The sequence below is a fragment of the Pristiophorus japonicus genome, chromosome 28 (genome assembly GCF_044704955.1).
Source record: "Pristiophorus japonicus isolate sPriJap1 chromosome 28, sPriJap1.hap1, whole genome shotgun sequence".
NCBI classification, from domain to species: domain Eukaryota; kingdom Metazoa; phylum Chordata; class Chondrichthyes; family Pristiophoridae; genus Pristiophorus; species Pristiophorus japonicus.
In genome coordinates, this window is record NC_092004.1 from 12,918,941 (window position 1) to 12,933,142 (window position 14,202).

Here is a 14,202-nt window from a genome sequence, read left to right on the forward strand (position 1 = left end):
AACATTTGTGTCTTGTCACATGCGATAAGTGAGGGCACCAGTCGGTTCTCCACCTGGCACCGGGGTACAGTGAGAAAGACCTTGGAGCAAGCGTCTGGTTATTGCAAACAGCGAAGAAAATATAAATTCTGGAATTATCCAAAAGAAAATGTGACCCCGACGTGATATGTACACGCAGGCTTGTGACCTTGATTCAGAGGTGTCAGCTTTAACCCACGTGGTCTACACAGTGACGATGAGATGTTCGTCTCTGAAGTCTGTGCAATAAAAATGGTATTAAAATACCCGCCACTCCCATCGGGTGTTAGAAGCAACACTCACCTGCCAGTCACCGTCCGTTTTTTTGTTAAACCTTCGTGTTGCTTTCATGGGAAAGCATCATTTATTAACCCATCACCTTCTCCTGCACAATGAAAGAATTCCAAACTAAGGGAGAGTCGAAACTTCAATAAGTTATTTCTGTGCATTGCATGTTAACTGCTAAACCATATCCCATTTTGCACAGTGTATTTTAGGAGGCTGATTCAAAATCACCTTTCCTGGTGGCAGTCGGAATCTGGGGCAACTTTTGTCAAATTTATCAGGACAGATTGCAAATAGGTACACAACAACATATGAAATAGGAGTAGGCTATACAGCCCCTTGGGCCTGCTCCGCCATTCAATAAGATCATGACTGATCTGATCATAGACTCAGCTCCACTTCCCTGCTTGCTCCCCATAACCCTTCACTCCCTTATTGTTCAAAACTCTGTCTACCTCCGCTTAAAATGTATTCAATGACCCATCCTCCACAGCTCTCTGGGGCAGAGAATTCAATAGATTTACATCCTCTGAGAAAATAAATTTCTCCTCATCTCAGTTTTAAATAGACGGCCCCTTATTTTAAGATTATGTTTCTAAATTTAGTCTCCCCATGAGTGGAAATATCTTTTCTGCGTCCACCTTGTCGAGCACCTTCATTATCTTATAAATTTCAATAAGTTCACGTCTCATTATCTGAACTCCAATGTTTATAGACCCAACCTACTCAACCTATCCTCATAGTTTAAACCCCTCATCTCCGGAATCATTCTAGTGAACCTTCCCTGAACAGCCTCCAATAAAAGTATATCCTTCCTTAATTACGGGGAACAAAATTGCATGCAGTACTCCAGGTGCGCCTCACCAATACCCTGTACAGTTGCAGCAGAACTTCTCTGCGTTCATACTCTGTCCGCCTTGCAATAAAGGTCAACATTCCATTTGCCTTCCTGATTATTTGCTGTACCTGCATACAAACATTTTGTGTTTCGTACACAAGGACACCAAGGTCCCTCTGTACTGCAGCACTTTGTGCAATTTACCTCCATTTAAAATATAATTTGCTTTTCTGGTACTTCTTCCAAAGTGGATAACTTCACATTTTCCCACGCTATACTCCATCTGCCAAACTTTTGCCCAATCACTTAGCCTGTCTATAGTCCTTTGCAGATTTTTTGTGTCATCCTCGTAATTTTCTTTCCCACCCATCTTGTATCATCAGCAAACTCGGCTACAATACACTCGGTCCCGACATGCAAGTGATTAATATAGACTTAAAAAAATTGACGACCCACCACCGATCCCTGCGGCACCCTACTAGTCACGGTTTCCTAAACGGAAAATGAAACATTCATGCTGACTCTCTGTTTTCTCTTAATTAATCAATACGCTATCGATGCAAATCTATTACCCCAAACCCATTAAATTTATCTTGTGCAGTTACCTCTTATGTGGCATATTATCGAAAGTCTTCTGGAAATCCAAATACTTCACATCCACTGGTTTCCCCGTATGCCTCCTGCTCGTTACATCCTGAAAGAACCCCAACAAATTTGCCAAACATGATTTTGACACTGTGCTTTAGGATTCTGGTTCAAAATGTTCATTGCTGGTAACATTTACATGAGACAGGGGAAACAGTGGACAGACTGTCGTGCAAAGATCTGGTTATTGTGAAACAGCAAAGGAAATATAAATTCTGGAAGAATAACACCGAAAATAATTGTGACTCCGACACTCAGAAGGAAGTGTTAACCCATAAGTTATAGTGCTGCATCCGTTTCTGCAAAATATAGAAAATAGGTGCAGGAGTAGGCCATTCGACCCTACGAGACTGCACCACCATTCAACATGAGCATGGCTGATCATGCAATTTCCGTACCCCATTCCTGCTTTCTCTCCATATCCCTTGATCCCTTCAGCCGTAAGGGCCATATCTAACTCACTTTTGATATATCTAACGAACTGGTCACAAAAACTTTCGGTGGTAGAGAATTCCACAGGTTCACTGAGTGAAGAGGTTTCTCCTCATCTCGGTCCTAAATGTCTTACCCCTTATCCTTCGACTGTGACCCCTGGTTCTGGAGTTCTCAACATCGGCAACATTCATCTGGCATCTAAAGCTGTCCAATCCCGTCAGAATTTTATATGTTTCTGTGAGATCCCCTCTCATTCTTCTAAATTCCAGTGATAATAAGCCTAGTCGATCCAATCTTTCTTCATATGTCAGTCCTACCATCCCGGGAATCAGGCTGGTGAACATTCGCTGCAATGCCTCAATAGCGAGAATATCCTTCCTCAGATTAGCAGAGCAAAATTGCACAACAATACTCAAGGTGAGGTGTCACCAAGGACCTGGACAACTGCAGTAAGACTTCCCTGCTCCAACAATCAAATCCCCTTGCGATGAAGGCCAGCATGTCAGTTGCTGTCTTAGTTGCCTGCAATGGTTGCATGCCTCCCTTCATCAACTGATGTAGCATGACAACCAGGTCTCGTTGCACTCCCTCTTACTAATCTGTCATCATTCAGATAATAATCTGCCTTCCAGTTTTTGCCACCAAAGTGGATAACCTCACACTTATCCACATTATACTGCATCTGCCATGCATTTTCCCATTCACCTAACCTGTCCAAGTCCCCCTGCAGCCTCCTAGCGGCTCCCACTGCCACCTGGCTTAGTGTCATCTGCAAACTTGGAGATATTGCATTGATAGAATTATTGAGCAATTGCTGGAAAAATGCCACAGGTCGAGGAAATGGTGCGGCCGCTCCTTTCTGCTCCTGTTTTTTAAACTGCCCCCCAGCCTTGCTCCCGCTCTTTTCAGCTGCCGCACTCTCAACAGCCAAACCTGTGTGTTCTCCCTTTTTAAGGAGGCGCCACCCTTTGCTCGCGGTATTTCAAAAATAACCCAAACCCTTCACTCGCTCACTTTTACAAGTCCTCCACTCTGCTCCCGCTCTGTGAACAGCGGCTTCGCAATGCTTCCGCTTTTTATACAGAAGTATATCTGTGCTCCCGCTCATTAAAAAGCCGCTCCTCACTGCGTCCGCTTTTTAAACAGCCATTCAGTGAAATTTTTAAATGTTCGGTTGCTGAAATACTTCAATTAAAGACACATTGGCCTGGAATCGAACCCGGGTTTCCCAGATGACAGGGGAGAATTCTACCCCAGAACCACTAATGCTTACAAAGTGACTCAATTCAATTTTAAATAGTTTTAAATTAGTGTTTCATTTTTCTTAATAAAAGGCGAAGCACAACAAAGCACCTCACATTCTGAAGATAGAAACATAGATACTTAGAAAGTACGTGCAGGCGTAGGCCATTCGGCGCTTCGAGCCTGCACCACCACTCAATATGATCATGGCTGATCATGCAACTTCATACCCTTTCCTGCTTTCTCTCCACACCCCATGATAACTTCAGCCGTAAGGACCACATCGAGCTCCCTTTTGAATATATCTAACGAACTGGCCTCCACAACTTTCTGTGGTCGAGAATTCCACAGGTTCACAATTATCTGAGTGAAGCAGTTTCTCCTCATCTCTTTCCTCAATGGCTCCCATCTTATCCATAATCTGTGACCCGCCGTTGTGGAATACCCAACATCGGGAACATTCTTCCTGCATCTAACTTGTCCAATCCAGTCAGAATTTTACATGTTTCTATGAGCTCCTGCCTCATTCTTCTAAATTACAGCGAATATAAGACTAGTCGAGCCAGTCTTTAAATGGTTTACACCTTATCCTGAGACTGTGACCGCTGGTACAGAGCGTCCTGCATTCAGTCTGCGGGAAACTTTTTCCTACATCAAATCTGTCCATTCCCGACCGAATTTTATATGTTTCAATGAGATCCCTACTGATTCTTCTAATATACAGCTAATATAACCTAGTCGAGCCAGTCTTTCTTCATGTCAGTCCTGCCATCCCAGGAATCAGTCTGGTGAATCTTGGCTGTACTTGCTCAATTGCAAGAACGTCCTTTCATCAGATTAGGAAACCAAACTGCTCACATTACTCAAGGTGTGGTCTCACCAAGCACCTGCATAACTGCAGTAAAGTCTCCATGCTCCGATACCCGATTCTCAAAAATAACTTATTCCCTCACTATTGCAAGCGCTTCTCTCTGCTCCCACTCAGTGAAAAGACGCTCTGCAATTTTACCGCTCTTTCTACAGAAGTGCATCTGTGTTCCCGCTCATCAACCAGCCACTCCTCTCTGTGCACACTCTTTAAACAAGCGGCACGCTAACTTTTTAAATGCACGGCTTCCGAAATACTTACATAAAACCTGCATTGGCCAGGAATCGAACCAGGGTCTCCAGCGTGGCAGGCGAGAGTTCTACCCCTGAACCACCAATGCTCATAGTTTGAACAAATTCAATTTTAAAGATAGAGCAATTAATGTTTAATTTTTATTAATAAAAGGCGAAGAACAACAAAGCACCTCATATTCTGAAGATAGAAACATAGAAACTTAGAAAGTAGGTGTAGGAGTAGGTCATTCGTCCCTTCCAGCCAGCACCACCATTCAATATGATCATGGATGAGCATACAACTGGACTCCCCCTTCCTGCTTTCTCTCCATAACCCTTGATAACTATTGCTGTAAGGGCCATATCTCACTCTCGTTTGATTGTATCTACCGAACTGGACTCCACATCTTTCTGTAGTATAGAATTCCAGAGATTCACAATGATCTGAGTGAAGAAGTTTCTCCTCATGTCGGACCTAAGTGATTTACAACTTATCCTTAGACTGTGACCGCTGGTACTGGGCTTCTTTCATTCGGATTGCGGGCACCTTTTTCCTAATTCAAACCTGTCCATTCCCGCCCGATTTTTATATGTTTCTATGAGCTCCCCTCTCATTCTTCTAAATTCCAGCGAGTATAAGCCTAGTCGATACAGTCTTTCTTAATGTCAGTCCTGCCATCCCTGGAATCAGTCTGGTGAATATTCGCTACACTCCCTCAAAAGCAAGAATGTCCTTCCACAGATTAGATGAACAAAACTGCACAAAATACTCAAGGTCTGGTCTCACAAAGGCCCTGTACAACTGCAGTAAAGTCTCCATGCTTCTATACCCGAATATCTTCGCTATGAAGGCGAGCATGCCATTTGCTTCCTTTACTGCGTGCTGTACCTGCATGCATAACTTCAACTACTGATGTACCACAACACCCAGGTCACATTGCCCCTCCGCTTTTACTAATCTGTCAACATTAAGATAATAATCTGCCTTCAAGGTTTTGCCACCAACGTGGATAAACTCACACTTATCCACATTATATGACATGTGCCATCGATTTGCACATTCACCTAACCCGTCCAAGTCCCCCTTCAGCTTCCCAGCATCATCCTCGCAACTCGCATTGCCACCCAGCTTGGTGTGATTTGCAAACTTGGAGATATTACATTGATGAAATTATTGAAAATCGCAATCGTCGAGGAAACGGTAACGCCGCTCCTTTCTGCTCCTCCTTATTAAACTGCCGCCTAGCCTTGCTCCCGCTCTTTCAACACCTGCTCCTCGCTGCTGCCGCACTGCAAACAGCCACTCCTGTGTGTTCGATCTTTTTAAATAGCCGCTTCCCTCTGCTCGTCCGATTTGAAAAATAACTCAAATCCTTTACTCCCTCACTTTGCAATCTCCGTACTGCTCCCCCTCTTTAAAAAAAGAAGTATATCTGTGCCGCCGCAAAATTAACAGCCGCTCCTCACTGTGCACGCACTTTAAAACAGTCGGTCAGCTTAAATTTTAAATGCAAGGTTTCCGAAATACTTCCATAAAAACTGCATTGGCCGAAAATCGAACCCGGGTATCCAGCGTGTCAGGCGAGAATCCGACCCCTGAAAGATCAATGCTCACATTTCTAACAAGTTAAAATATTAAAGATAGTGCAATTAGAGGTTAATTTTTGTTAACAAATTGCGAAGAACAACAAAGCACCTCATATTCTGAAGATAGAAAGATAGAAACTTAGCAAGTAGGTGCAGCAGTAGGCCATTTGTTCCTTCCAGCCAGTACCACCATTCAATATGATCATGGCTGAACATGTAACTTCACTAGCCCCTTCCTGCTTTCTTTCCATACCCCTTGATAACTTTAGCCGTAAGGGCCATATCTCACTCTCCTTAGAGAATATCTATCGCACCGGCCTCCACATCCTTCTGTGGTACAGAATTCCATAGGTTGACAATGATCTGAGTGAAGAAGTTTCTCCTTGTCTCGGACCTAAATGGTTTACACCTTCTCCTTAGATTGTGACCGCTGGAACTGGGCTTCCTGCATTAGGACTGAGGGAAGCTTTTTCCGACATCAAACCTGTCCATTCACGACCGAATTTTAAATGTTTCTATGAGCTCCCCTCTCATTCTTCTAAATTCAAGCGAGTATAAGCCCAGTCGATCCAGAATTTTTTCATGTCAGTCCTGCCATCCCTGGAATCAGGCTGGTGAATATTCTCTACACTCCCTCAAAAGCAAGAATGTCCTTCCTCAGATTAGATGATCATAACTGCACACAATACTCAAGGTGTGATCTCACAAATGTCCTGTACAAAGGCCCTGTACAAGTCTCCATGCTCCGATACCCGAATCTCCTCGCTATGAAGGCTAGCATGACATTTGATTCCTTTACTTCTTGCTGTACCTGCATGCATGAATAACTTCAACGACTGATGTACCAAAATACCCAGGTCGCATTGCCCTACCGATTTTACTAATCTGTCAACATTCAGGTAATAATCTGCCTTCAAGGTTTTGCAACCAAAGTGGATAAACTCACACTTATCCACATTATATGGCATCTGCCATCCATTTGCCCATTCACCTAACCTGTCCAAGTCCCGCTGCAGCCTCCTCGCATCCTCCTCGCAGCTCGCACTGCCACCCAACTTGGTGTGATTTGCAAACTTGGAGAGATTACATTGATGGAATTATTGAAAATCGCCACAGGTCGAGGAAACAGTGTTGCCGCTCCTTTCTGCTCCTCCTTATTAAACTGCCGCCCAGGCTTGCTCCCGCTCTTTCAACACCCGCTCTTTTCTGCTGCCGCACTGTAAACAGTCACTCCTGTGTGTTCTCGCTTTTTAAATAGCCGCTTCCCTCTGCTCGTGCTATTTGAAAAATAACTCAAATCCTTTACTCACTCACTTTACAAGGGCTCCGCACTGCTGCCGCTCTTTATACAGAAATATATCTGTGCCTCCGCTTATTCAACAGCCGCTCCTCTCTGTGCACGTTCTTAAACAGTCAATCAGCTTAATTTTTAAAAGCACGGTTTCCGAAATACTTCCATAAAAACAGCATTGACCGGGAATCGAAACCACTTCTCCGGCATGGCAAGCAAAAATTCTACACCTGAGCCACCAATATTCACACTTTGAAAACATTCAATTTTAACGATAGTGCAATTAGAGTTTAATTTTTGAAATTTGAAGGCGAAGAACAACAAAGAACCTCATATTCTGAAGATAGAAACATAGAAACTTAGAAATTAGGTGCAGGAGTAGGCCATTCGTCCCTTCCAGCCAGCATCACCATTCAATATGATCATGGCTGAGCATGCAACTTCACTTCCCCTTCCTGCTTTCTCTCCATACCGCTGGATCACTTTAGCAGTAAGGACCATATCTCACTCTCTTTAGAGTATATCTATCAAACTGGCTTCCACATCTTTCTGTGGTACAGAATTCCACAGGTTCACAATGATCTGAGTGAACAAGTTTCTCCTCGTGTCGGTCCTAAATGGTTTACACCTTCTCCTTCGATTGTGACCGCTGGTACTGGGCTTCCTGCATTCGGACTGCGGGAACCTTTTTCCGGCATCAAACCTGTACTTCACGAACGAATTTTAAATGTTTCTATGAGCTCCCCTCTCATTCTTCTAAATTCCAGCGAGTACAAGCCTAGTCGATCCAATCTTTCTTCATGTCAGTCCTGCCATCCCTGGAATCAGTCTGGTCAATATTCGCTGCACTTCCTCAAAATCAAGAATGTCCTTCCTCAGATTAGATGATCATAACTGCACACAATACTCAAGGTGTGGTCTCACAAAGGTCCTGTACAAATGCCCTGTCCACCTCTCCATGCTCCGATACTCGAATCACCTCGCTAAGAAGGCCAGCATGCAATTTGCTTCCTTTACTGCATGCTGTACCTGCATGAATAACTTCAACGACTGATGTACAAAAATACCCATGTCTCATTGCCCCTCTGCTTTTCCTAATCTGTCACCATTCAGATAATAATCTGCCTTCAAGGTTTTGCCACCAAAGTCGATAAACTCACACTTTTCCACATTATATGGCATCTGCCATCCATTTGCCCATTCAACTAACCTGTCCAAGTCCCCCTGCAGCCTCCTAGCATCCTCCTCGCAGCTCGCACTTCCACACAGCTTGGTGTGATTTGCAAAGTTGGAGATATGACATTGATGGAATACTTGAAAATTGCCACAGGTCGAGGAAACGGTACCGCCGCTCCTTTCTGCTCCTCCGTATTAAACAGCATCCCAGCCTTGCTCCCAATCTTTCAACACCCGCTGCTCTCTGCTGCCGCAATGCAAACAGCAACTCCTGTTTATTCTCACTTTTTAAATAGCCGCTTCCCTCTGCTCGTGCTATTTGAAAAATAACTCAATTAGCTCATTTAACAGCCGCTCCTCTCTGTGCGCGCTCTTCTCTGTGCACGCTCTTTAAACAGTCGGTCAGCTTAATTTTTAAATGCACTGTTTTTAAAATACATCCGTAAAAACTGCATTGGCTGGGAATCGAATCCTGGTCTCCTGCATGGCAGATGAGAATTATACCCCTGAATCACCAATGCACTCATTATGAACACATTCAATTTTAAAGATAGTGCAATTAGTGTTTAATTTTTGTTAATAAAAGGCGAAGAACTACAAAGCACCTCATATTCAGACGATAGAAACATAGAAACTTAGAAAGTAGGTGCAGGAGTAGGCCATTCGTCCCTTCCAGCGAGCACCACCATTCAATATTATCATGGCATGCAAGTTCACTTCCCCTTCCTGCTTTCTTTCCATACCCCTTGATAACTTTAGCCGTAAGGACCACATCTCACTCTCTTTAGAGTATATCTATCGAACTGGCCTCCACATCTTTCTGTGGTACAGAATTCCACAGGTTCACAATGATCTGAGTGAAGAAGTTTCGCCTCATGTCGGTCCGAACTGGTTTGCACCATATCCTTAGACTGTGACCGCTGGTACTGGGCTTCCTGCATTCGGACTGCGGGAACCTTTTTCCGACATCAAACTTGTCCATTCTCGACCGAATTTTAAATGTTTCTATGATCTCCCCTCTCATTCTTCTATTTTCGAGCGAGTATAAGCCAAGTCGATCCAATCTTTCTTCATGTCTGTCCTTCCATCCCTGGAATCAGTCTGGTGAATATTCGCTGCACTCCCTCAAAAGCAAGAATGTCCTTCCTCAGATTAGATGATCAAAACTGCACACAATACTCAAGGTGTGGTCTCACAAAGTTCCTGTACAAAGGCCCGGTGCAAGTCTCCATGCTCTGATACCCGAATCTGCTCGTTTTGAAGTGCAGCATGCCATTTGTTTCCTTTACTGCATGCTGTACCTGCATGAATAACTTCAACGACTGATGTACCACAACACCCACGTCTCATTGTCCCACCGCTTTTAAGAATCTGTCAAAATTCAGATAGTAATCTGCCTTCAAGGTTTTGCCACAAAAGTGGATAACCTCACACTTATCCGCATTATACGGCATCTGCCATCCATTTGCCCATTCACCAACCTGTCCACGTCCCCCTGCAGGCTCCTAGCATCCTCCACGCAGCTCGCACTGCGACCCAGCTTGGTGTGATTTGCAAATTTGGAGATATTACATTGATGGAATTATTGAAAATCGCCACTGGTGGAGGAAACGGTATCGCCGCTCCTTTCTGCTCCTCCTTATTTAACTGCCGCCCAGGCTTGCTCCCGCTCATTCAACACCCGCTCCTCTCTGCTGCCGCACTGTAAACAACCACTCCTGTGTGTTCTCGCTTTTTAAATAGCCCCTTCCCTCTTCTCATGCTTATGAAAAATAACTCAAATCCTTTACTCCCTCACTTTACAAGCGCTCCGCACTGCTCCCGCTCTTTATGCAGAAGTATATCAGTGCCTCCGCGTATTTAACAGCCGCTCCTCTCTGTGCACGCTCTTTAAACAGTCGGTCAGCTCAATTTTTGAATGCACGGTTTCTGAAGTACTTCCATAAAAACTGCATTGGCAGGGAATTAATCGTGGGTCACCCGCGTGGCAGGCGAAAATTCTCACCCTGAACCACCAATGCTCACATTTTGAACAAATTCATTTTTAAAGATAGTGCAATTAGTGATTAATTTGTGTTAATAAAAGGCGAAGAACAACATAGCACATCATATTCTGAAGATAGAAACAGAGAAACTTAGAAAGTCGGTGCCGGAGTAGGCCATTCGTCCCTTCCAGCCAGCACCACCATTCAATTTGATCATAGATGAGCATACAACTTCACGCCCTCTTCCTGCTTTCACTCCATTCCCCTTGTTACACTTTAGCTGTAAGGGCTATACCTCAATCTCGTTTGATTATATCTACCGAACTGGCCTCCACATCTTTCTGTAGTACAGAATTCCACAGCTTCACAATGATCTGACTGGAGAAGTTTCTCCTCATGTCTGACCGAAATGATTTAGACCTTATCCTTTGACTGTGATGGCTGGTACTGGGATTCCTTCATTCAGACTACGGGCACCTTTTTCTGACATCAAACCTGTCCATTCCCGCCCGAATTTTATATGTTTCTATGAGCTCACCTCTCATTCTTCTAAATTCCAGCGAGTATCAGCCAATTCGATACAAACTTTCTTCATGTCTGTCCTTCCATCCTTCGAATCAGTCTGGTGAATATTCGCTGCACTCCCACAAAAGCAAGAATGACCTTCCTCAGATTAGATGAACAAAACTGCACACAATACTCAAGGTATGGTCTCACAAAGGCCCTGTACAACTGCTGTAAAGTTTCCATGCTCCTGTACCCGAATCTCTTCGCTATGAAGGCCAGCAGGCCATTTGCTTCCTTTGCTGCGTGCTGTACCTGCATGCATAACTTCAACGACTGATGTACCAAAATACCCAGGTCACATTGCCCATCCGCTTTTACTAATCTATCAACATTCAGATAATACTTTGCTTTCAAGGTTTTGCCACCAAAGTGTATAACCTCACTATTATCCACATTATATGGCATCTGCCATCCATTTTCCCATTCACCTAACCTGTCCAAGTCCAGCTGCAGCCTCCGAGCATCCTCCTCGCAGCTCGCACTGCTACCCAGCTTGGTGTGATTTGCAAACTGGAGATATTACATTGATGTAATTATTGAAAATTGCCACAGGTCGAGGAAACGGTACCGCCGTTCCTTTCCGCTCCTCCTTATTAAACTCCCGCCCAGCCTTGCTCCCGCTCGTTCAACACCAGCTCCTCTCTGCTGCCGCACTGTAAACAGCCACTCCTGTGTGTTCTCGCTTTTTAAATTGCCGCTTCCCTCTGCTCGTGCTATTTGAAAAATAACTCGAATCCTTTACTCTTTCACATTACAAGGGCTCCGCACTGCTGCCGCTCTTTTCGAGAACTATATCTGTGCCTCCGCTCATTTAACAGCCGCTCCACTCTGTGCACGCTCTTTAAACAATCGGTCAGCTTAATTTTTAAATGCACGGTTTTCAAAATACTTCCATAAAAACTGCAATGACTGGGAATCAAACTCAGCTCTTCCACGTGGCAAACGAAAATTCTACCCCTGAGCCACCAGTGCTCACATTGCGACAACATTCAATTTTAACGATAGTGCAATTAGTGTTTAATTTTTGTTAATTCAAGGCGAAGAACAACAAAGCACTTCATATTCTGAAGATAGAAATATAGAAACATAGAAAGTAGGGGCAGGAGTAGGCCATTCTTCCCGTCCAGCCAGCACCACCATTCAATATGATCATGGCTGAGCATGCAACTTCACTTCCCTTACCTGCTTTCTATGCATACCCCTTGATTGCTTTAGCCGTAAGGGACATATCTCAATCTCTTTAGAGTGTATCTATCAAACTGGCTTCCACATCTTTCTGTGGTATAGAATTCCACAGGTTCACAATGATATAAGTGAAGAAGTTTCTCCTCGTGTCGGTCCTATATGATTTCCACCTTATCCTTAGACTGTGACCGCTGGTACTGGGCTTCCTGCATTCGGACTGCTTGATCCTTTTTCCGACATCAAACCTGCCCATTCCCGACCAAATTTTAAATGTTTCTATGAGCTCCGCTCTCATTCTTCTAAATTCCAGCGAGTAAAAGCCTAGTCGATCCAATCTTTCTTCATGTCAGTCCTGCCATCCCTGGAATCAGTCTAGTGAATATTCGCCACACTCCCTCAAAAGTAAGAATGTCCTTCCTCAGATTCGATGATCAAAACTGCACACAATACTCAAGGACTGGTCTCACCAAGGTCCTGTACAAGTCTCCATGCTTCGATACCCGAATCTCCTCGCTATGAAGGCCAGCATGACATTTGCTTCCTTGACTGCATGCTGTACCTGTATGTATGAATGACTTCACCGACTGATGTATCAAAAACACCCAGGTCTCAATACCCCTCCGCTTTTACAAATCTGTCAACATTCAGATAAAAATCTGCCTTCAAGATTTTGCCTGCAAAGTGGTTAAACTCACAATTATTTGCATTATATGGCATCTGCCATCCATTTGCCCATTCACCTAACCTGTCCAGGTCCCGCTGCAGCCTCCAAGCATCCTCCTCACAGCTCGCACTGCCACCCGGCTTGGTGTGATTTGCAAACTTGGAGATATTACATTGATGGAATTATTGAAAATCGCCACAGATCGAGGAAATGGTACCGCCGCTCCTTTCTGCTCCTCCTTATTAAACTGCCGCCCAGGCTTGCTCCCGCTCTTTCAGCACCCGTCCTCTCTGCTGCCGCACTGTAAACAGCCACTCCTGGGTGTTCTCGCTTTTTAAATAGCCGCTTCCCTCTGCTCGTGCTTTTTGAAAAATAATTCAAATCCTTTACTCCCTCACTTTACAAGCGCTCTGCACTGTTCCCGCTCTGCACTGTTCCCGCTATTTATACAGAAGTATATCTGTGCCTCCGTTCATTTAATATCCGCTCCTCTCTGTGCACGCTCTTTAAACAGTCGGTCAGCTTAATTTTTAAATGCACGGTTTCCGAAATACTTACATAAAAAATGCATTGGCCAGGAATCGATTCTGGTTCTCACGTGTGGCAGGCAATAATTCTCCCCCTGAGTCACCAAAGCTCACATTTTGAACAAATTAAATTTTAAAGAAAGTGCAATTAGTGTTAATAAAAGGCGATGAACAACAAAGCACCTCATATTCTGAAGATAGAAACATCGAAACTTAAAAAGTAGTTGCAGGAATTGGACGTTCGTCCCATCCAGCCAGCACCACCATTTATTATGATCATGGCTGAGCATGCAATTTCACTTCCCCTTCCTGCTTTCTATCCATACCCCTTGATCACTTTAGCAGTAAGGGCCATATCTCACTCAATTTAGAGTATATCTATCGAACTGGCCTCCACATCTTTCTGTGGTACAGAATTCCACAGGTTCACAATGATCTGAGTGAAGAAGTTTCGCCTCATGTCGCTCCTAAATGGTTACACCTTATCCTTAGACTGTGACCGCTGGTACTGGGCTTCCTGCATTCGGACTGCCGCAACCTTTTTCAGACGTCAAACCTGTCCATTCGACAGTGATGTTGTATCTCGGTTTGATCAAACACTCCATGAATACTCTGCCGGCAAATTCAGAGCTTGGAAATCGCCTGTGAACGCTTAA

At 44.2% G+C, this 14,202-nt stretch overlaps 1 non-coding gene across 1 annotated transcript; it reads right to left on the reverse strand.

The window, feature by feature from the left end:
- Positions 1–4,600: 4,600 nt before the first annotated feature.
- trnag-gcc (transfer RNA glycine (anticodon GCC)) lies at positions 4,601–4,671 on the reverse strand. Its single transcript has one exon. It is a non-coding gene; the product is annotated as a tRNA-Gly (tRNA).
- Positions 4,672–14,202: the final 9,531 nt, after the last annotated feature.